The 25,083-nt window shown below is 34.6% G+C and overlaps 1 long non-coding RNA gene across 1 annotated transcript in view; it reads right to left on the minus strand.

Moving 5' to 3' along the window:
- Window positions 1-8,860: 8,860 nt before the first annotated feature.
- Window positions 8,861-25,083, minus strand: part of LOC125620069 — a 266,716-nt gene continuing 250,493 nt past the window's right edge. The window contains exons 2-3 of the long non-coding RNA XR_007351657.1: window positions 10,060-10,315; window positions 8,861-9,036 (exon numbers count right to left, since the gene is read on the minus strand). This is a non-coding gene — a long non-coding RNA (uncharacterized LOC125620069). The remainder of the gene's footprint in view (window positions 9,037-10,059; window positions 10,316-25,083) is intronic.

Below are 25,083 nucleotides of genomic sequence, written 5' to 3' on the forward strand. Positions count from 1 at the left end.
AAGATAAACTATTAATGTATTTACTTAATTAAAATTAAAATTTACTTAATTAAAATTAAAATTATGTGTTACCATAGATAACACATAAATGAATTGGACATATCTATCTTCCAATAGGACTTTATTTATACAAACAAGTGGCAAGTCAAAGTTATAGGAGGAAGAATTCTATTTTGAAAGTGGGATAGCTGATTTTGACTCTGTGCTCAAGTTTTAGGACTGTTCAACACTGCTCCAGCATTCAGTAATATTACAGTATCTTTAATCATTTGCCTTACCTGGTGAATTAAATGACCATTATCATATATTTTCTTTTCTTTTTTTTTTAAATATTACCACTATTGCTATGGGTTAGTGATTTACAGGCATAATAGATGTGGGCAAATGTATATAGGTAATCTATAAATTCTCAGAATAGTTTATTCTCTTGATTGAACTGATATTTGAATATATGTATATTTATTTATTTTTTTACATACTGGTTATATATTTTACATATTGGTTATATATATATATATATATATATATATATATATATATATATATATTACACATTGGTTATATATTCTTATACAAGTTAGTTGGACATATTTTGATGCTTATTTACTTATTTATATTTATTTATTTATTTATAACCATATATATTAGAATACATGTATATACATTCTCATGTCATATAATTTGGGTCATCATTATAAAGACTTCTGATGGACTCGAGTCCACATATTACATATCAGTTTGGAAATGAATTGATTCATGAGGGAATGTTTTTCTGAGAAAGTAAGAAAAAGAACACATATTATATTAGAGCTTCAATATTTAAATTATGTGACATTTATTTATGATGTGCTCCCTTAAAAAGAAAAATACAAATGATTTTAATATTTTTTTTTTTTGCCAATGGAGATTCAATGGTAATGTGAACAGAGATAAATGGAAAAACTGTATTATCACATGGAGAGCAGTAAGGTCTATGTGTCAAACACAAAAGAACCCATGTCACATAAGGTAGTGCCATCTATCTCCATGCCTCAAGTACTGATGTAGTTTGTATACCATAACATCATCACTAAATCTCTTAATGTTAATTTCCTTGTTTAATGATACTTTAAATGTGTTTTGGAATAAACTTAAACTATAAGTAGAAACAAATACGTTTATTCAGATTTAAAAAACCATGTGATAATAGTAATTTAAGTCATTTCTATTGGTCTAGGACAATACTTTTCATTTTTCATAGGAATTATGTATATTAAGTATCAAAAATGGTGCTGCAATATGTATAATCTCTATGCTTTCTGGGAGTTATTATATTAATGGGGTATGACATAATTCTCAATTTGTTTAGTTCAGGATTTAGTAAATGTTTTCTATGAAGAGCTGAATAGTCGATGCATTAGGCTTTGCAGATCACAGAATCACATTCTGTTGTTCTAGTAAAACTGTTACCATAGATAACACATAAATGAATTGGACATATCTATCTTTCAATAGGACTTTATTTATACAAACAAGTGGCAAGTCAAATTGCATCCATAAATTAGTTTTCTGACCCCTGAGTTAGCTAAGTGGACTCTCAGGAGATGCACTAGTGAAATATTTAAGAGTAAATCACCAACTACCCCAAATCCTAAAAAGGATACCCTAGTATTCCTAGCATAGCTCTCCAAAAAAAACTGCAACATTGCAAAATGTTTCCAATTATTTCTAACTTTAACTTAGAAATGGATTGTTATTTACAGACACTAAATGAAATCTACCTGAAATATTTTTAAAAGATAAGCTTTGTACAGATTAAAAAAAAAAAAAAACTTGACAAGGGCATAATTTTCTGCCTTTCTAAATACTAAAAATATCACTACTCCAAATGCCAATATTTTATTTTTCTCTCTTAAGCACAATTTTTCTGAAAGCTTTAAGTTTATGTTTTTATAAAAATAGTAAGATAACATATTTTAGTAATGGAAACAAATCAACCTGCCAGGTTCTGCAGGAATGTATGTAATGCATTTTAAATACCCTGGATAGGGAAACAAAAGTTTTACATCTTTTGATCAACAATTGCATTTAGAAGGAATAAACTTAACATATCTGGCAATTTCCCTTTTTGTCAACTCAAAGCTATTAGTTGAAGAACAAAAATAGTACATAATCTTTAATATCAAGGTTTCTTGTTAAATATCATTAGTTCATGTCAATTATAAAAAAAAACTATTAAGCTATTTAGCAAAATTGTATCTCTTTTACTCATGATTCACTTAAGTGATTGAAGGAAAACCTGATACTTTAACTCCTGGCATGTAATTTTTGGTGTGTCTAATTTATTTTCCTTGTTATTGCCATGAGGCTTACAAGAAACATTTTTGGATTATAAAAGCTATTTTGAAGTAAAAGCAACTTAACATCCATTGTCAAGATGGGGGGTGGGAGAGAAAATACAAATAAAAAACTGTTAACTTGCTCTCAATAACTCCTCACACATTGAATTTTTAGATCCATTCTACATCTTTTTGTACTGCCCAGCTCTTAACATATTAATGTAGTTGATATTTTGAGTTATTTTTAATCTTCATAACAGACATAACAATGCCTTATATACATATTTATGAAGTAGAACATTCTGAATTTGTCTGAATAGTTAAAATTATCGATGAGTTTTACTTTCAATGTTTTCTTCATACTCATTAGTTTCTCTCTAGGTTTGAAGAACTCCCCTTAGGATTCTTATAGGACAAGTCTAATAGTGATGAAATATTTCAGCTATTGTTTGACTGGTAATGTCTTTTTTCTTAATTTCTAAAGGATAGCTTTGTAAGCAAAAGTTCTCTTGGTTGGGAATATTTACTTATTTTTTTCCATTCAGTACTGTTAAAATCTCTTCCCACTCCATCCTGACCTATAGGGGTTTTGCCAAGAAGTTCGCTTAACAGCAAACTTCAGTTAAGCAAACTGTTTATTTTTTCTTTCTTTCCTGTTGCTGCTCTGAGAATTTTTTTTTTATCTTAACCTTTGAGAAATTGATTAGACCTGGGGTAGACTTGCTTGAGTTGAATCTTACTAGTAACTTTTGCCATTCCTGTAGGTAGATATTTGTATCTATGTCCAGTTTGGGGAAGTTTTCTCTGTTAACTTGAAAAGGCTTTATAACTTTTAGTATTCTTAAGTCCTTTTTAAAACTTTTGAACCCTAGTCACCCAAATAGTTACTCTTTTAATGTTACCCCAATGTTTCCATAAGCTGTCTCCATTCCTCTTCATTCTTTTGACTTTTTTTCCTCCTGTGACTACAATTTCTTTTTTTTTGTTTGTTTTTTTTTTGTTGTTGTTTTGTTTTGTTTTTTTTTTTTTTGATTTTTTTTTAATTTTTTTATTGTGGGTTGTTCAAAACATTACAAATTTCTTGACATATCATATTCGACACTTTGATTCAAGTGGGTTATGAACTCCCACCTTCACCCCATACACAGATTGCAGAATCACATCAGTTACACATCCATTGATTTACAAATTGCCATACTAGTGTCTGTTGTGCTCCGCTGCCTTTCCCATCCTCCCCCCTCCCCCCTCCCCACCTCTCCCCTCCCCTCCCCTCCTCTCTCTCTACCTCCTCCACTGTATAACGCTGAGGGTCTCCTTCTATTACCATGCAATTTCCCTTCTCTCTCCCTTTCCCTCCCACCTCTCATCCCTGTTTAATGTTAATCTTCTTCTCCTGCTCTTCGTCCCTACTCTGTTCAAATAGCCTGTTTTCAAACTCACTGATTTTTTTCTCTTTATTCTGCTATTGAAGACTTCTAGTATATTTTTCATTTTATTTAGCTTATTATAGCTCTAACATTTCATTGATTCTTAAAATTACTTCAATTTTTATTTTTTCACTGATAAAGTGTTAAATTATTTCTTGATATTTAGTTGGAGACCATTTAGTTTCCTTAAAATGGCTATTTTTATAACTGCTAAAACACAAGAAGTAAAATCAATAATCAATAAATGGGATGGCATCAAGTTGAAAAGCTTCTTCACAGCAAAGGAAACAATCAAGAGCATGAAGAGAGAGCCTACGGAATGGGAGAAAATCTTTACCACATGCACCTCAGATCAGGCATTAATCTCCAGGATACATGAAGAACTCAAAGCACACACACACAAACACACACACACACACCAAAAAAAAAATCCAAATAACCCAATCAATAAATAGGCAAAGGAACTGAACAGAACAAACATATGAAAAAAATTTCAGTATCTCTAGCAATTAGAAAAATGCAAATTAAACCTCGCCTCAGATTCCACCTCACTCCAGTCAGAATGGCAACTATCAAGAATAGAAGCAACTCTAAACGTTGGCAAGGATATGGGGGAAAAGGTACACTCATACATTGATGGTGGGACTGTAAATTGGTGCAACCACTCTGGAAAGCAGTATGTAGGTTCCTCAGAAAACTTGGAATGGAACCACTGTTTGACCCAGTTTTCCCATTCCATGGTTTATATCCAAAGGACTTAAAATCAGCATACTACAGTGACACAGCCACATCAATGTTTATAGCAACTCAATTCACATTAGTTAAACTATGGAATCAACATTGGTGCCCTTCAACAGAGGAATAGAAAAGAAAATGTGGAAAATATACACAATGGAATATTACTCAGCCTTAAAGAAGAATGAAATTATGGCATTTGCTGATAAATGGTTGGAACCGGAGAATATCATGCTAAGCAAAATAAGCCAACCCAAAAGAACCAAAGGGAGAATGTTTTTCTGCAGACACTAATTCACAGTAAGGTAGGTATGGGCTAGGGAAGAATAGAGTTACTTTGGATTAGACAGAGAGGAGTGAAGGGAAGGGAGAAGACTTGAGGGTAAGAAGGATAGTAGAATGCATCAGACAGTATTACCCTATGTTCATATATGATTACATGACTGGTATTACTCTACATTATGTACAACCAGAAGAATGAGAAGTCCATTTATGTATGATGTATCCAAATGCATTCTACTGCCATGTAGAACTAATTAGAACAAAATTTTAAAAGGTTATTTTTAATTCCTTATTTTAGAGGATATTTCATCCGCTTTATATTTCTGGGGCTTTATTTTATCCATTAGGTGAGATCATAGCTCCTTGAAATTTCTTGATATTTTTAAATGCTTATGTTTATGTATTGAAGGGTTAGGTATTTATTCCAGTCTGTAATCAGATTTTGTTTGTGCCCATCCTTCCAGAAACTCTATGCAGGTTGCTGGTTTGCTGTGAGCCTGTAATCACTGCTGCTATTTCAGCACTGGATGGTGATCTCCATCCAGATTTTCCATAAATCTGTGATTTGTGTTGTTACCATTTCAGATCCAGAGGTGCCCCAAGTCCAAGTCTGTCCCAGATCTGCAGTTGGTATGTTATTCAGGATGAACAGGGGTATGCTTGAAAATGGTAGTGTATCCCCCAGCCTGGGAAGGTCCATATTCACTAGCTTATGATCAGATGCCACAGGATTCTACCCTACACTGAGATTCCCCATAAAAGAAATGGCCTTGTACTCCTATGAAATGAATTGATACCAACTTTCCTCTTCTTCCCCCAAGTGGCCAATGACTCTCTCCATGTTTTTGTGCCTGGTGTTAGAAGAGAGATGATGTGGCAGATCCATGGTCATCAATGTTAAAATTCTGAAGCACACCCATGTTCGTAGCCCACCAGGTCCAGCTAGGGCAGGACACAGCTTCACACTGCCTTCTATGTACTCATGGCCTCAGACCACTGCAGCCAGCCAAAAATGATCCTGGTCAGAGAACAAATTCATTCCACCAAAGCTCTAGGTTTGCTCTTGGCAACTGTTTGAGTCCAGATACTTCATTCATGGACGCTGGGCTGGGGACAGGGAGGAAGGCATCTACTGGGTTTCAGATTTCACCAGCCTTGCACTGACTTCCAAGGCAAAGTTCCATGCTTACTTTCCTCTTCTACCCCGACTCCAATGAACAGAGTCTTTCTTCACACTGTGCTACTCAAGGAAGGAAAAGGGGTGTTTGAGGCAGTTCCTTGGCTGTCACACTAATGTTAGATCCAGAGGCTTGGTCTTGGGGCATTTACCTGGGAGCAGAGTCCTGGGGCTCTGCCAGGACCAAAGTTTGTCTATTAAGTTTTAGTGGATAGACTGGTTGATTTTAAAAGTTAAGTCTTGCCAGGAAGAAAACTGTTCAGAATTTGGCAGGATCAGGGAAATTGTTTTGGATTGATAGGGCACTCTGAAGCCAAGGTTTTGAAATGAGAATTGATGAACAAGTTATTAATCTTGATATAAAAGCTATTTTGGTTGGTTCACAGTCTTTTGTTCCAAAAGTATTTCCTATAGCAAGTAATTGCCTTATTTTTGCTTGCTGTCAGTATTATTTAAGGGAGGGACAAGAAAATGTGTTTGGTCCACTTCCACCTAACATGGTGATCAGAAGTTATTTTGATCTTCAATATTATTATTTTGCAAGCGTTTTAAGATGAATGCAAATTTCAATTTAGGCTTTAAAAATGCATTCAGTGTTGCAAAATTTTTTAAAGCACGATATAGGTACATAGAGAGATTTATAAATAATCTGTGATTTTTAGTTTTGATTTCTACCTTAACATAAATAAAATACTTATCTTTTCAAAAGATTTATCCATTTCAGTAACTTTTGCTTTTAACTTCTAGTTTTATTCTATCTTCCACTAATATAACATAAATGAATTTTCTGCTTACATTTTATTGGTTTTTAAAAATAATATATATAATTATAAATTTTTTAAAAACCCCTATATCATCTGTTTACTGGAAATTGTTTAATTTACATTTTGTGAAATTCTTTGGTTTCTGATAGTTTTCTTTATATGATATGTGACTATAATTCAATACATATATGCCTCCAATGGCTGCCCCTTCATAGTAGATTGTACTTGTTTGCCTTTTTGTTCTAACTATCGCTTCTTCCTAATTTCATGCTTTATTCATCTCTTCTTCCTGATCACCAAAGGGATAAGTACTTCAGGGTCTCTGAAGAATTCTCAGGAAAAGAGCTCTTTTGACCTTTAGTGTGTAGCCTTTACTTCTCCCGCAGCAAATACATGGAATTCTCTACAGGAGAAACTGTAGTTTTCTAGAACAGCCAAATCTCATCTTGTTAGCAGCAACAGCAGCAGCACTAATAATCATGTAAACATTGTGCAGAGATATACCACAGTAACTGCATTTTCAATTATTATGCAAAGCTTTTATATTTCTTACAGTGAAGAGTCTGAAATACCCTTTCTGACACTGAATTCTGCTTCTTATTTGCCTAGTCATATAGCACTTCTAAGTCATTTTTTTATTGTCCTAAAATATATATTCATTGCTTTTATTTTGAAAGTAAGTGCCTGAATTTCCTATGAAGCCTCACAAGAATTATAGTGAGTTCTAGTCTTTAAGATTTAAGATAATTGAGAGGCTAAATCATCTAGGGTCTATATCCGAGTTCAACTTCAAGGGGACCAGTCACAGATCTCCAAAAATATGTAAAAAAAAAAGCATGTTTTAAACTTCTCTGAAACTCATGGAAGCAATTCAATATAGTATGTAAAGTCCAGCGTTAAACGCAGGTGGCACACAGTATTGTATTGCCACTTATATGAGCAATTTACTTGATTTCTTTACAATCAAATTTATTTAACTACAAAATGGGAATGATACTAGGTCTTGCCTTATACCACTCTTGCCAGGATTAAATGAGATAAGATCTGAAATATGTTTTGCAAGAGCTTGGCACAGAGTGAGGATTCAATGCAAGACAGCTATTCTTAGAAATAGAAGCTCAGACCTGAGTGATAAATAAATGCCTGGCTTGCATATTTTGTTCCAGGCATCATTACCTTTTTTTTCTGGGCAGAGATCACTGTTATACCTACAGGCAAGGGCCAAGGACCCATCAGTATTTGGAAAAACACGTGGGGTAACAGAAGATAGCGTACAGGAAGCAGGTGCTGAGTGATCCACTTAATTCTGATGGATGGCATGTGTCTGGCTTTGGGCTATTTTTAACAGGCCCATCAAATCTGTAGCAGATCATAGTCTGTAGCCTCTTAAAGGCACTGCCAGCACCTGCCAGGCTTCAGGACCAATGGGAACTCTGTGCAATTGTATTTGTTATCCTCTTTAGCCAAGGTTTTGCTTTAATTATAATTGAAATCCCTTGTCACATATTTTAAAATATGCTTCATCCTCACTATAAATCTATCAATTATAATGCAAACAGTGAAAAATAAATTTTTCACACTAAACATTTGATTATTTTTTTTAATTCTTAAATTTCAGGAAATTAGCATCTGCCTCACACCAGCAATTTGAGCCAGCAGATAAGTGACCACATACTTACAGTGTAAAATTACCTCATTCCCTGTTATCCTTCTGAAAATAAAAAGAATATTACTGATGCTTCACTTTGTCTCCAAAATCTGACACAAAATATCTCTTATGACTCATCTGAAATCAAGACATTCCCCCCCCCTTTTTTTTTCTTTCATCTCTCCCTCTCCCTCTCCCTACAATACTGGGGATCAAACCCAGGGCCTTGCTCATCAAGGGCTCTAGCACTGAGTTACATACCCAGCCCTAGAACTATTTAGGAAAAGGAATTTTAGAAAACATAATTTCAAATTCACTCTATTCACACAATACAAACCACAATCTCTAATTTGATGACTTTTAAATACTCAAATTCAACATCTTCAAACATTCTCTCTCGATTTCTATTATCTTCTTTTTTTTTTTCTGTTCTTTTTTTGTTACCCAGGATTGAACCCAGAAGTGCTTAACCATTGAATCACATCCCCAACCCTTTATTTTTTTCTTCCAGACAGGGTCTTGCTAAGTTGCTTAGGGCCTTATTAAATTGCTGATGCTGGCTTTGAACTCATGATCCTCCTGTCTCAGCCTTCCAAGTCATTGGGATAACAGGCATTTGCCACAGAATCCTGCTTGATTCCTATGATCTTCTGCCCTTACATTTTCTTGTCATCCAATGTTCTCTCTGAAAGAAAATGGCACCATCATTTATCTAATTGTTTAGGATTAATAACTTACAATCATATTTCATCACTCCCTTTCTCCTAAACTTCATATGTAATCCTTGATTTAATATTAGTCAAGGCATAGGTAACCAAAGCTACACTTTTTTCTTATTTTCACTCTTCTTGCTACCTCTACTCCAAATACCACCCCAACTGAAGTCACTCTCATATCTGACATAGAAACTTTTGTAGATTTCAAGTTAGCCTAAATGCTTACTCAATGCTTACAATCTACTCTCCAATAAGTACAGGATTTCTTGACTTCTAAATAGTAAAGCAAATAAAATAATGTTACCCCGGCTAGAAATACGTCAATGATTTCTCTTCATACTTAGCGTAAATTTCTAAGTTCTTATCATGGCTTTTAAGTCTTAGCTCTTAGCTCTAGCTTCCTCTGTGTCTTCATTACCTATCATTTTACTTTATTCCAGGTACAATTGCTCCCTTACTATTCCTTAAGCATTCTGAGCACACTCCTGTCTCAGGGCATTTAAACTTGCTATTCTGCTACCTTGTAATTCTCTTCACCAATATGCAGGGGTTGTGGCTCAGTGGTAGAATGCTTGCTATCATGTGTGAGGCACTGAATTTGTTCCCCAACACCACATAAAAAATAAAAAGGTATTGGTATTGTGTCCATCTACAATATATATATTTATATTTATATATATTTATATATATATATGTATATATATAAATTCTATTCACCCATATATTTGCTTGGCAGCCTCACTTATTGAATTTCCTCAGATTTCTGTTCCTATATCATCTGACTATAAAATCAATTCTTCTTATATAGCCACTCAAATGATAAGATTTTTCCCCTAAATTAGTACCCATAGGTCTCTATCCCGTTGACCTGCATTATTTTCCTTCCTAGCATTTATTACTGTCCAATATCTTATATTATCTTATTTTGTTTGATTTTTTATTTGTTTCTTCTTATACTGGAATATAGGAATTGTGAGAGGTTGGCTTCTTACTATTCACTTTTGAGTTCCCAACACTGATAACATAATCTGCTTCATTGTAGACACTCATCAAATGAATCTTCTGTTTATTACTTGGCTTAGGTTGTTTTCTCTTTGCAGTAATTGGAGTGTGCTCTTCTGAGGGGAAATCTTATATAGAGATGGTGCAGGGTCATTAGATATATTTTGCAGCTTGAGCACTTCAGAATGCCAGAGGCACCCCTTGGATTTGTATCATGTACAAACTCCACAGCTGTTCACATTGGCCCTGTCAACAAGAAAAAAAGAAAGGATTGGACAGGGATCCAACCTTAAGGCTAATAAAGAAGACCAGGGGAAGCAATAAATTAACAGCAAGTAGAGCCAATAGTGTCCTTACAGCTAATGTTGATGATGTCATCTTGCAGGTGACCATGACCTTATTGGAAGTCACTTTTTTTCCCCTATAGGCATCATATCATAAATGCATAACTTTTAGACAATAAAATTGTATGATTAATATATAATAAATAGAATGCATCAAAAGAACAATACAACATGAGGTGAATAAGGTTAAATGATAGAGTAATTGAACTTATGAAATATATTTAGAGAGATGTGAAATGGCAATAGCTGACAAAAAAGCTACATGTGTTCATAATATTTCTTAGGAATATTCCAATATGTTAGTAATGTTGTAAATGGGAAAAGCTTCAGAAGAGATAGATGATCTGTATGTATTTCCTTCATCTGCTCCCAGCAATGGCAATGGGGTGATAGAGATTTCAAATTGAAATGCACTTGGAAGTAATCAGGACAGAGGAGTCTTCAATTTTAGGGTCTTTCCCTCTTTTTTTTTTTCCCTACTGATCCTCAGGTTATTTTATGCCCTGGACCATTTAACTCCCACTTTCTTAGATCTCTATCATTCATCTCAGCTCTCTCTAAGTTCTCTATTCTGTCACTTTACCTCTGCTTTCTTCCCATTAAACCCATTGCAAGGCCCACAAATTATGGCCTCTGGGCAATCGTTTATCTTCCATACTTCAGTTTCATCACCTATAAAATAAAAATACTACCAATCTTTTATGTATTTTACAAATATAGTATGGCATAAAGTAAATAATAAAAGTGGAGAATGGTGAAAAGTGTTTTCAGACTATCAGAAAGCAAGAAAAGCCAGGGGGAAGCCGGATTACAAAAGAACCTGCCACTGACAAGCAGGAGACTAAGGAAAAAAAGGGGCTGATAGTGGGAAGTAGGTGGTAGCAAAGTGCCTCCATGAAATACCTTATGGAAATAAATGGGACATTTTTTTTTTTGAAACTACAAGATAAGCACAAATAGTTCTAATTGTTTTGCTCTTCAGAGAGAATCGGGCTCTGCAAGAAGCTAAATATATTTATTTATATGCATTGGAAACTGGTTTGTAAAATCGTGCGTTGGTTTATTTACACTGATTTAAGAATTAGAATTAAGTAATGATTGTTGTTGTTGTTGTGTTTGTGCTTCAGCAAAATAAATCAGTGGATTAATCCATTTGTGGATTAAAGATTGGATGGCATCTTTGAGAGCTGATGGACACTGTACAAGGTACAGCCTAGGAAAGGGTATATATTGTCCTCAGCCCTTTTCTCTTAAATCTCTGCATCCAGGATGTCACCAGGTGAGCAGCTTTGCTCTGTCATGATATTCCACTGCAAAGTTCTGTTTCACCTCAGGCCCAAATAAATGGAACCAACTAGCCATGGAATGAAATCTCTGACCCAAGAGCCAAAATAAGCCTTTCCTTTTCTAACTTGTTTTCCTCAGGTATTTTGTCCTGACAATTAAAAAAAAAAAACTGACTAACACTAAATTTTATACCTCTCACCACTAGCACATAAGTTCTATTAGAATAGAAAAGAAACATTGGTCATTGTGTTTTCTTCTCTAGTCCTATTACCTAAAACAGTACCTGTCATAGAGTGGGACTCTATGAGTATTTGTTGAATGAACGAACCAATGGCAATATATTTTTATTGTTTTACATTATAAATCAACATATAAGTTCTATTCTTAATCCACTATATAATATTTTATTTTCATTGAATCAATTAAATTGACTTAGAAAAGCTTTCACAATCTGTGACATTAAAAAAAATGATTTTTATGCCATTTAGATTATCTTTAGAAGTTTCCCCTAATCAACAAATAGTACAGAATAAAATTAGACAATTTAGAAAAAAATTGACATATTAGTTATTTTTTTCTGTTTGCATGTATTTTCCACTTTGTACAAAAAAATCAAAACTTATTTTTTAAATTTTCAGCATATACTGCCATGTTTTAAGCTTAGTATTAAAACTACTTAAACTATTTACTGATAATAGCCAATGAAAGAGATGACTTCAATTTCTAAGAATTTGGAATGTGGATATTTAGCATACTAGAGATAGAGATTTTTTTATCTAGTTTGTAAAACAATAAAATGATTTATTTCCTTAGAATTTGCTTCTTTGAACCTTGAAGACTGGGTAGCAAAGAGAGTATATAAATATAGTGGGAAATTCCCTTCTCAGTAAGAATCGGCTACCTGTTCTTAGTTCTAAAATAAGCCAGAGGAATTGTCCTAGTGATTTTCTTCCTGGGGAGGAACAATAGCCTGAAGTCTCATTAGCATCTAATTCTATTTGTTTAAGTCACAAACTGGTATTTGCAGTGTTTCATGATTTTCCTTGGAATTTCCTAAAATAAATCCTGCTGTGGTGTAAGTACTTCTGGTTTGAGAAACATGAAGAAAGCATAGCACTGGGCAGGGACACAGTCTTCTACTCTAGGTTATCCGTGTTTATCCTGAACAATCTCTACAGTTGGCTCTTGCACAAATGTCTCTTGGGATGAGTAGTTGATAGACTCAGAGCTCTCTTGAGTCAATCATGTCACCAAATCCCCACCTCTGAACATTGCTGCACAGGGGACCAATCGCTCAACATATGAGCCTTTTAAGTGACATTTCATATCCAAACCATAATCGACAAAAAGAGAGAGAGATGACAGACAGATATAAATGTCATGATAAAAATACAAATGGAGATTGACTGGAGTTCTTGGTGGGTTTTGTTGCATTGAAAGTCAGAGAAACTATTTCTGAGAACAAAATCCATATACTTCAATCTGAATTGCAAGGTCAAGACAAAGAATATTCTTTTTAGCCAGGGACAGTGACAAAGCCTAAAGACAGAAACTAGCCAGAATTTAGAAAACAGGAGAACAATCAGCATGCTTGGAACAAAATAATCACAAAAGATTGATCTGATCTGAGTTTGTAGGTTTGTAGAAACTCGAACATACAAGGCCGCATAGGATAGACCTGCAATTTGATTTTATTCCAAATTCAGGGTTTTATCAATTGTAATTACTGTATGACAAAACCCTTAAAAGCATAAGTACTTAAACAAAATTAACTTATTTTGAACTGTTAAGGTCTGTAAACAAGTCAAGATGGCACCTGGCATTTTGCCAGAGGGAGTGGTTTGTGAAGTAATGCCAGCAAGCCATTAAGTGTGGAGATTCCTTATTGGTTGACTGCTGTATTGAGTTTATGTTAATTAAGATAAGCTGTGTGTAATGTGTATATACCCCTCCTGTCCTACAATAAAGGGCTCCCACTCCTGCTGTATCAAAGTACACAAGTTGCTCGTCAACCCTCCCCCCCGCCCCGGTTATTTTGCTGCAGCCGGACTGCAGCATTGTACAAAAATCTGTAATAATCCATACAGCCCCCACTGCAGTGGTACAACAAGGGGTGAAAGATTCAAGAGGGCTTCCTCGTGTGACTGCAAGTTGGTATTGGCTATCAGATGGAAGCATAATCTGACTGCAGGCCATGGGCCTATGTTCTTCTTCATATTGGACTCACCATAGCAGGTCACTTTAGTTTACATAAGCACAGTAGCAAGGTTTTAAGATCAAGCATCCTAAATGAGCTGAAAAGATGTCTTTCACTTCATGACATTCTCAAAACTTATGTAGCATTAATAGTCACAATTCTGTTCACATATAAGGAAAGGAACACTCTTAATGGAAGGGATATCAAGGTTATAATGTAAGAAAAAAGTGAGATGGTGGTCTTGTGATAGTCTTCTTAGAAAAAACACAGTCTGCCACATCCTATTGTTCAGGCTGTAATAATTTATATCTTTCCACATGCTGAATACATTCATTCACTTCCCTAAGACTGAAACTTTCATTCTATAATTACAATAGCTCAAAGTAAAGAATCTTATCATCTAAGTGAGATGTAGGTATAGATGAAACTCCTTGTGGACACTTCATCAAATATAGCTTATTGAGTATTATTTTTTTGCAGCAGGATGACATGATATGTCTGACCAAAATAGAAAATTTTTCTATTTCTCCAAATACTCAAAAGAGACCATTTTTGTACTTCTCCAAATACCCAAATGTAGACATTAGACAACTTCTATAGCTACTCCCATTCATAATGATTGGGAAAGGGAAGCCACATAGTAATCTCTGGTTCATATCAATTCTGAAATGCCACGTGCATGTAAATGCTGCTAGTTCTTTCAGTGTAGGTCAGTCCTTCTACTTGGATGCTGTTCATGGCCCTTTGTTAAACCACATGAGCTCTTGGTTCTGCCTTTTTAGTCCACATTCCTTTCCCCTAAGCTTTCATAGGCTGGTTTCCTGCTTGCAAAAGTTCAAGGACTCAGAACCTTTCCTCATTTTGTTCTGCTCTTTGCCGACCCATTCTTTTTATTTTTAAGAGTCAATGCCATTTTTAATTGTTGTTCTTTGTAGGTTTTCTGTGTATCCATGTATAATTCAGTCTACCGCACAATATCATACCACTAATTCTGTCAAGCTAAACTCTTTTCTCCCTCATCCTCACCATGAGACTGTATGTGACAACATCTTTAATATTCTCATAAGCCTTAGGGTACATCCTTTGAAGGGTAATTATCTTAAAGATTCTATGAGGAACCATCTTAGGCCTCCCTGAGGTGTTAAGAATGTGTTTTACAAATAATCGGTCTTCTTCCTTAAACCAGACCAAAATTTAATCATCATTTATAATCTAAACAGACTAGGAAAGAGAAACCTATTTATTTTCAAACTAAGAAAGTTATAGATCTTTTTTATGTAAAAGTACATTTTTAATTCATCCTCTCCTCTCACATTTTATCACAGACAGGGGAAAGATCCAGGTGACATTTTCAATATTCTTCCTGAAATCTCCTTTAGTTCCATCATTAAATTATTGGCATATTTCCTATCTTCTTTGATACTAGAGGTCATAGTATTATCAAAATTTCAATCACTACACACATCTAAAATCACATTTATTTTTCTTTGAACTGTTGGAAGCAGCTTCCTCAAGATTCTTTAGGCTTCTGGTAACACTTTGCCAAAGCCTTTCTGGTTTCTTTAAATTATCTGTCTCAAGGCCAGTGCTACAGGTTTTTCAGGTATCGATTTTCAGGTACCAAAATCCTTCTTAGATATTTACAGCTATAAAGAATAATCTAGCCTAACACTTAACAACTTAAAGCGACAAAAATTTCTATTGCTTATAGTTCTGTGACCTAGGCAGATCTTGGGAGGATAACTCATCCAGCTTAAAGCTCTCATGATGGCTCACTTTCATGGCTGGCAAGTTAATACTGGCTACTGGCTGGGAACTTAGGTTTTCCTGGAAGGTTTAGGTCGTTTCCATATGGACCCCTCCACAGGTTACACAGGCTGATTCAGGCATACGGATGGGAGTCAAAACCAAGTATTCAAGAGAACCAGGCATCGCTTTATCTGATTTTATCACCTAGAATGTCACATCTACTGTAATCAAGGGCCACACATATTTAAAAGGTGAGGATATAAACTCACAACTTTCAGTTGGTAGATAGGAACATCAATTTACATTAAGAGGAAAACGTGGGATGTGAGACTCCTATAAGCCATCTTTGGAAAAATAAATTTGGCACAAATTCAAAAAAACAAAACAAAAAAACAACAATGAATAGCTTTGAGCTAGATTAGTAATGTCATCTGATTTTTGTCAAAAACGAATCCTCTTGTTACTATGTGGTTTAAAGACATGAGTCAAAACTGGAATTAGTGGACTATTCAAGAAGTTCTTGCCACTGTTTAGCCAATAGTTGATAACAGCCTCCATAGGAATTAATAGAAATGGAGAAAAGATTGGAGATATGTTGTAGAAGTATAATCAGTGGAAATAGATTGGATGCAATCATTGAGAGAGGAATTAATTTACTTTAAAATTGTACACTGAGGGCTGGGATTGTGGCTTAGCAGTAGAGCACTCGTCTAGCATGGGCGGTACCTGGGTTCGATTCTCAGCACCACATAAAAAATAAATAAATAAAAAGGCATTGTGCTGTGTCCATCTACAAAAAACGATTCTCTCACTCTCTCCTTTAAAAACAATTGTACACTGAGAAACTGTGAATTGTAATCTTATTTATTCAGATGAGGAAGACTAGGGAAGGAACAATTTTTATGTTCTGTTTCACAGTGAGAAGAGATCAAGAGCTCAGCTTTGTATGTGCTGAGTTTTCATTTCTTCTTAAACATTCCAGTGGAGATAGTATAAACCATTACATAAATATGCCTAGAATTCAGAGAATCCAAAGGAGTTATCAGGGGTAGAAATGTAATGTAGTGGGGCAGATGGGATCATCCACATATACACTTCATGGGTAATGATGGAATTAATCAGTTCAGTTAATGTTCCTAAAAAAAAAAATGTGAAGACTATGATCAACTTAACTATAATAGTAGGATGCTGGCCACAGAAACAGGAGCCAATGGAAGAAATTGAGAAGGAGCAACCTGTGGAAGTTGGGGGAAATCAAGATACCTATTATTAGAGAAGCTAAGGTAAGTGATAAAGAACTATCACTGTATAATAATAATAAAAAAAAACACTCCAAAATTAAGGTCACCTAAAAAATACATTTTGTTTTGAATCAGCAACCTGAGGAGGGCACTAATCTAATTATCAGCAGATTCAGGTTGAAGGCATAAACTGCAACCAAGTGAAAGTTTACTTCTTTACTTAAATATCTGGTTCTTTTACAGTAAAAATCACACCTCTGAGCTGGACCAGGGAAGTTTCTAAAATGTCTTTCTCTATCACTGAGTCATGCCTCCACCTAAATACTCCAGAATGGTGCTTCTAAAGAAGCTGGACTTCTTATGTATCATCTCAGGGATTACAAAATATGTGTGTAAAACACAGAGCAAGATGGAAGTCCTGTCAACTTTGATTACCCAGCTTCACAGGCCATGCAACATTAAATCCATTACATTATTGGCCAGTGCAATTTAAAAATCACTAAGAAATCAAGGGCAGGGGTAAACAAACACCTCTCTCTGAATGGAAGAAACATAGACCCCCATCTCCCAATGTTACTTTGTTGAAATAGCATGAAGGATATATTGGTGCAGTTATCTTTGGAAAATATCATCTGCCACAACAAGTAAAGTATATCACAAAAAAATTAGCAGTATAGGATCCTCTTAACATAACTAGTAGGTTGAGTCCATAAAAGTGAGCATTGGACTTGCCAGCTATTTGAAGTCACTGATAAATTCTGGCAATTTTAGAGGATGTTAAGGGATAAAAGTCACATTGGAGAAATGCTATAGTTGGGATCTGGAGTTTTCCTCAATGACGCATGTGTTAACTGTTTGATTCTCATCTTGTACTACTGGAAGGTTATGGAACCATGAAGTGTGGATTCCAGCAGGAGTTCTTAAGTAACTGGGGGCCTTTGAAAGGAATTGTGATTTGTGGGCTCTTCCTCCCTCTATTTACTTCCTGACACCATGAGATGAGATGCTTTCTCCTCCATGTGTTTCCACAATGATGTGCTGCCTTACCACAGGACCAAAATCAAAGGGGTCAATTGACCATGAACTGAAACCTCCAAACTGAGAGCTAAAATAAACCTGTCCTCCTTCTAAGTTCATTATTTCAGATATTTTGTCACAGTAATAAAAAGCTGACTAATACCCAAAGAATTTTTTTTAAAAATGGGTAATGAGAGCATGAGAGTCATGAATATAGTTAACTTTGCAAGGGACCAAGGAAATAAAGTGGAAAATATAAAAATGCACAAATTCAAGAGAAGTTGTTTTAAAAAATAGAAAATATTTGCATGGTCATGGAAATAATTTAGGAGAGCTACTGGTGATGCTAAGATAAGGCAAAAGAGAATTAATGGACACAAAGTCTTTGAGAAGAAAAGTGAAACAGAGATTCAGAGTACAGTTGAAGTAATTGCATTTATATTCAGATAGTGGACTCTATTGATGGGCCCCTGAGCAAAGCTGCAGGGTCTGAATAAAGAGGTGCTATTCACTATTCAACAAAAATAAAACTGTGCTTTTCTGAATATAAGTCCAAGAAATTGGCACCATTTTTGATTTATGTGTTTTTAAGCTTAAAATTAAGGTGATAGCCATCACAGGCAAGATCATACAGTTATCCCTTCATCTTAATCATGTCTTCCTCCTTAATGATCTGAAATTAAACTCATCTCTTCTCTAATTTAACTCATCTGCACTCTGCTAACTCTCTAAACCTGCATTTCTGAAAAATTTTAGCTGGAAGAATACTAATTGAGAGTCAGTCAAATTTGATTTCAGTGTTTAGTCAGTTACTGATTTAGTTAGCATTGACAACTCAATTTTACTCATCTTTAGTTTTTTCATAATTTTGGATGGAGTTTTTAGATTTCATGATAATGATGATGATAATATCTTACATTTATATAACAACAGAACATTTTAAAATATATTTTAAGATATATCCCTTTTTTGATCCAAATTATTAGGCTCAGAGAGCATTCTCTTTGAAATTTGAGAAAATTTAAGATAATACTAAATTCATATTTCTCAGCACTTTATATTTTAACCTCATATGTAATATGTAAATTAATCTTGTGTTTTTATGTGAATATTTAACTTTCAACATTGGAATGTGAGCATCATAAAACTAAAAAATTTTCCCTCTAATTTTTTCTCTATTTTTTTTTTTTTACTTTAACACCCTGAAAGTCCTTAGCAGAAACATGCTTCTTAATTATGGTACTGAGGGCAATATGTCAATATACAGAGTTCTTTCTTTCTTTCTTTCTTTTTTAATTTTTAGTTGTAGATAGACACAATGTCTTTATTTTATTTATTTATTTTTACATGGTGCTGAGGACTGAACTCAGTGCCTTACATGTGCTAGGGAAGCACTCTGACACTAAGCCACAACCCCAGCCTCAGATTCTTTGTATATTGATAATATAATTTATCAATGTCCAACACTCTTACTAGAATTTAAATTTTATTGTCATTATACCCTAACTACAATAGGTAATAGATAATATAGGTAATATTTAATATTTCTGCAGTAATTGAAACTAAGGTACAAAGGTTAACTAAGATCCAACAACTATTTTTTTTTTGCAAAATTCAAGATGTAAAACACTAACCTAAGCTACCTCTCTGATAGTGGTAGGTATTAATGATTATGGCTAAGAAAATGATGTTGAAGATTGTGTGGCTGAGATTTAAATAAATAAGTTTTAATTCCAAGAATAAAATGCTTAAAATGAGGTAAATGCGAGATATGCAGAGGATATTGGATTGCAAATGCCCAGTGCTTTCATATCATAGGGAGAGTGACAGGGGATGAGATTAAATGACCAGTTTTCTAAAGTGAAAGTCTAAAATATGGTCTCTTTCATTGTATTAATATTGTATAACCCATCAAAATTTGATTATTAAACAAAATCTAACTCTTTGATATTTATGAATTCACATTTATTCAAGACCCAAAGTTATGTTGATTGAATTTATGAGCAAAAATATAAATGTGTAATGGTATTAGAGTAGTCCAAAGACCAGAGCTAATAGCGTGCACACACACACACACACACACTCACCCCACAATGAAGACTTGGATAAAGCAATCATGTAGACTGAATAGTCCCAAATGTGATGTTAAAAAGCTGGGGATAACTTAGGTTACATATTTGAGGCCTTCAAAACAACGTGTAATGTGTACTTCCATTTGGAGTTTGAAGGCCTGGGAGCAAGGAGAGAATGGTGAGTTCCAGTTCAAAGATCAGCAGGTTCCAGATGCAAGAAAATCCAATGCTTTAGTCCAAGTTCTAATGCCAGAGGAGTCCACTGTTGAAGTTAAAGCAATCAAGCTAGAGGAGTTTTCTCTTACTCAGCATTTTGTTCTATATAGTTCCTTAACTGATCAGATGAAGCCCACCACATTAGGAAAGGCAATCTGCTTTACTCAATATGTTGATTCAAATGCTGATCTTACCCAGAAATGCTCTTGCAGATATACCTAGAATAATGTGTAGACAAATGCATGGCAACCTACAGCCTAATTCAGCTGACACATAAAATTAATCATCAAAATAATCTGATGGTTTTATTAAAAATTTTGACAAGGATATTTTCACTATAATTCTGCATATATAATACTGATATATGTGTATTTGCTGATTTATTGAAGAAAATTATTCAGTTAAATATATGTATCTTAAATGTCCACTCACTGTATACAAGTATAAAATCACTATCGGAGTAAAGAAAAAGAACAATTCCATCATTCCAAAGTGTTCACTCAGGCTTCTTGTGTAGTTTCTGTACCCCTAGGCAACCAATTTTCTCATTTCTATCATCACAGATGTATTTTACCTGTTTTTTTGTTTTGTTTTGGGGGGAGAGAGAGAGAGAGAATTTTTTTAATATTTATTTTTTAGTTTTCAGTGGACACAACATCTTTATTTTATTTTTATGTGGTGCTGAGGATGAACCCAGCGCCCTGCGCATGCCAGGCAAGCATGCTACCGCTTGAGCCACATCCCCAGCCCATTTTACCTGTTTTTGAACTTTATGTAATGAAATTATACAATATGTACTTTTCAGTGAATGGATTTTTTTTTTCTGTAATGGAGATTTAACCCAGAGATGCTATATCACTGAGCTACATCCCTAGTCCATTTTATTTTATTTTATTTTGAGATAGGTTATTGTAAGTGCTGAGGGTTTCACTAAATTGCTGAAACTGGCTTTGAACTTGCAATCCTCCTGCCTTGCCTCCTGACTTGCTGGGATTTTAAGTGTGTGTCTTGGCATCTGGTTAGCTTTTTTCTTTTAATATATTTGTGGATTCTTCTAGATTGTGGAATATCTTTATCATTTCTGAATATTCCTTTGTAATAATATGTGGCATTTTATTTTTCCATTTATCAGTTGATGGATCATTAGGTTTGCCAGTTTGGGGCAACTATGAAAAAATAAAACTGCTATAAATTTTTTTTGAACAGGCTTCTTTTATATGTTTACATTTCTCCTGGGTAAATAGGAATTGAGTTGCTAGATCATATTATTCTACACATATTAACTCTAAATGGAAATACAAAGTAACAATTAAATGTCTACCAACCATAAATAAGCATTCTAAACACTTCACATCTAACCAAAAATTGACATCAGCATTTTACGTTAGCCACTTGACTGAGCATGAAATGGTATTGAATTTTAGTTAAATAATTGTATACCAATAAACCAAATAGTTCTGTTGATGTGTTTGATTGACATGAAGCAGGATTTGAAATTCCTAGTAGCAATTTCCCCAATTACATATGTGGGGTTTTTTTGAACTAAGAATGAAGATCTTGAAAATTTAAAATGTAAATGTGAAATTATGTAGTCATGGATTCATTCATAACTTAGGTTACATGTTTGAGGCCTTCAAAATAGGAAATACTATATTTTTGTCTTTCTCTCCTCTTCCTTCCCTCCTGCTGTCTTGACTTTCTCCTTCCTACTGACCTTTCTTCCTTATTTTCTTCCTACTTCTTTCTCCCTTCCTTCTTGTTCCCCTCCCTTCCTTCCTTCCTTCCATCTTATTTCTCTTACTTTTCTTTCGTCCCTTCATTGTTTTAGTAGGATGTGCCGTAGATAACTTTTGCTCCTCACTAGAAAAATGAAAGTTTAAAAAATTTTTAATTGTACTTATTTATTGAAAACAAGGGTCTTTTCCAGGTCTTAAAGGTTTTTCTTAAATTTTAATTGGTACATCCCTGCTGACTCAAACCATATCACTTTTTGATGACTTATGTTTGAAGATGTTCTCTCATTAACACAAAAAAGACAAACCTGAAAGGGAGTCAATTTGTGAACCAGGATAATACATTAGGGTCAGAATTCTGTCAGAGAAGACTAAAAGAAATATGTATGGGCTTTAGATGTTCTTCAGAGTAATTTTTTAACCTCTCAAACGTTAGGTCAAAATTTGCACAAAAAATGTGGCTGTACAAAAATCAAATGACTCAGCTCTGGTTAGCTAGTTTAAAATGAAATTGATGACATGATCTTCACTTGCAATTTAAAATTAGGAGGGATTTTCTAATTGATTTACTACAGGCATACTGTTTACACTTGCACAGTGTTTAACATTTTTTTTTTAATTTTCAAATTTAAAACTTAGGATATTTAAGATAAAAATCCTCATCTAGCCCCCTTGAAAATTTGTAAGACCTAATAATAATGCGGTGCTTTTTATACCAGGAGTGAGCAAGTGCCTTCATATTCTTTTTCTCAAGCAGGCCCATTTCCTGATTCTTTTTCACTAATTTATGTCATACTGCTAGGTTATTCAGGCATTTGTGAGATTCATCTAAAGTATACTCATGATTTTACATAGAGGAAAACTAGAATACTAGAGAGATTTATGTCATTATTATTGTTATTAATGTCATCATCATTATTATTAATGTCATCATGATTATTATTATAGCTAATGCTGTACTTTTACTATATCAGGCACTTATCTAAGGGATCAATATATGCTAACTAATGTGGCCTTCAAATTGACCTTATAGATAGTGTATTTCCTTTCTGTAACTATGATGAAATATCTAAGACAAGTTAATGAGGTTTATTTAACTAACAGTCTTGGAGATTTTTAATGCCATATCCACAACCTATAGGTTTACTGTACAAGATAAGTTCAGGAACATTTGCTGGGCTTCAGTGAGAACCTCATGGGGGACAATAGCAGTGCATGCAAGAGGGAGAAATCACATCACCAAATATGAAGGGAAGAGACGGGCTTCCCACAATTGCTTCTGAAGGAACATCCCCAATTGACCTAATGACCTCCCTCTAAGGTCCCACCTCTTCAAAGTCCCACACCATTTCCTGAAATTTTACCCTGAGGACCGTGCCTCCAACACATGGGCTTTTTGGAGAATAAACTACATCCTTATTATAGCAGTAATAACTTTATCATCATATTTTGGAGATAAAGAAACAGAGTTCACTTAGTCTCACATTGACTTTCTAATGAACTGATATTGAAGCCCAGGCATGATTTTCAGTCAAGTAATTTTTTTACAATATCCTACATTTTGATCTTTGTCTTCTGATCACTGATTTAGTCCCAGGAGAGAAATAGTATATTATGTACACCCACTTAACCTGAAGTTGAAAGAGAACTAAACCTACGGGATAAATTTTATTCTATAATACAGTTTAAGAAGAAGAAACATCCTAGATCAAGGAAAATATGCAGATTTTTATTTGTCTGCAAATTTTCCCATCTCCCTTTTTCTGACATCAGGCTGTCTTTTTCTGTTACTACAGGAATATGCACATGGCTCAGGCTTTTCAGATTCAGTAAATGGTCCATCGTGAGCACATGACCCAGGAGCTCACTTTCCTTCAAAGTGTTCTGAGAGTGCCTATCTTTAAGATGTAATAAAAGATTTATGGAGAAAAGTAAAAAATTGGGAAGGTGGGGAGTTGTGGAAGCCCTGGCTTCCACACTATTTTTTAAGTTTAGTTTATGCTATTATATTTTGGAACTTAAACATTGCCATGGTACTGATTAAAACAGTGGAAAATTAGAAAAGCTGAGACCCCAGGAAGAATACTGACAGTCCTAGCATAAAACTAATTGGTATAAAGATGAAAAATCTAGTCACTAACCAAACACGGAATCCTATAAGGATCTAGTTTACAGGACCAAATCAGAGCTCTAATAATTCAAAGTAGGACTGCATCCCTCATAGAATTAGCCAATATATTCCTGGGGCTTGAAAGTCACAGCACTGCCCTGAGGCATTAGTCAGCAGAGGGCAAAGGGAAAGCCTATGTATAGGTGTTCAGAATCTGAGAGAAGAGGCTGTTTTCACAGCCACCCATCAATTCCACAGGAGATTGATCCTGAGAAATGAGGAAGGATATGAAATTACATAAAAATAATACAATTGAATTCATTGTGAAGAAGAGGTCTAGCACTATCAGAAAATACTTGTATGTACTTTGGGGAATAGTTGAAGCAGATAATTGAATGTTATATATTAGCATAATAAGATTGCTTATCATTTAAAAACTAAAAGCAACAGGAACCATCATTGACCTAATTTTAAAAGAAAAATTTCTGAGTATTATAGAAACCAGTTGAAAATAAATAATAAACGCTCCTGAACTTATCTGGTACAAACCTATAGATCATGGAGATGACATTAAAAATATTTCAGACCCAGCTGCCAGCCAGTACTTTCAAATTTCTGCCTTTTTTTTCTATTTGAACCCTTCCCACATATAGGTCTTCTATATGCCTGGCCTTTTCCTCTTGGCTCTCTTTTCTTACTTTGGCCCATTTGGATATTATGGGCAGTGTTTACTTTAGTTACCTTTCATATGCACAGGACGTGCCAACCCCATAGCATGCCCTCTCAATTGGTTCATCAGCATTCTTTTTTTTTAAGCATCAGAAATTTATTGGTTGCTCAAAACATTACATTAATCTTGACATATCATATATCACACATTTGTGTCAAATGGGGTATGAATTCTTATTATTCCCCCATGTACAGATTGCAGAATCACGTTGATTATACAGCCACGTTCATACGTACTGCCAAACAAGTGTCTGTTGTATTCTGCTGCCCTTCCTATCCCCCCTCCCCTCCTCTCTCCTCCCCTCCCCTCCCCTCCCTC

This window comes from Marmota marmota, unplaced genomic scaffold, assembly GCF_001458135.2.
Source record: "Marmota marmota marmota unplaced genomic scaffold, marMar, whole genome shotgun sequence".
In the NCBI taxonomy this organism is placed as follows: domain Eukaryota; kingdom Metazoa; phylum Chordata; class Mammalia; order Rodentia; family Sciuridae; genus Marmota; species Marmota marmota.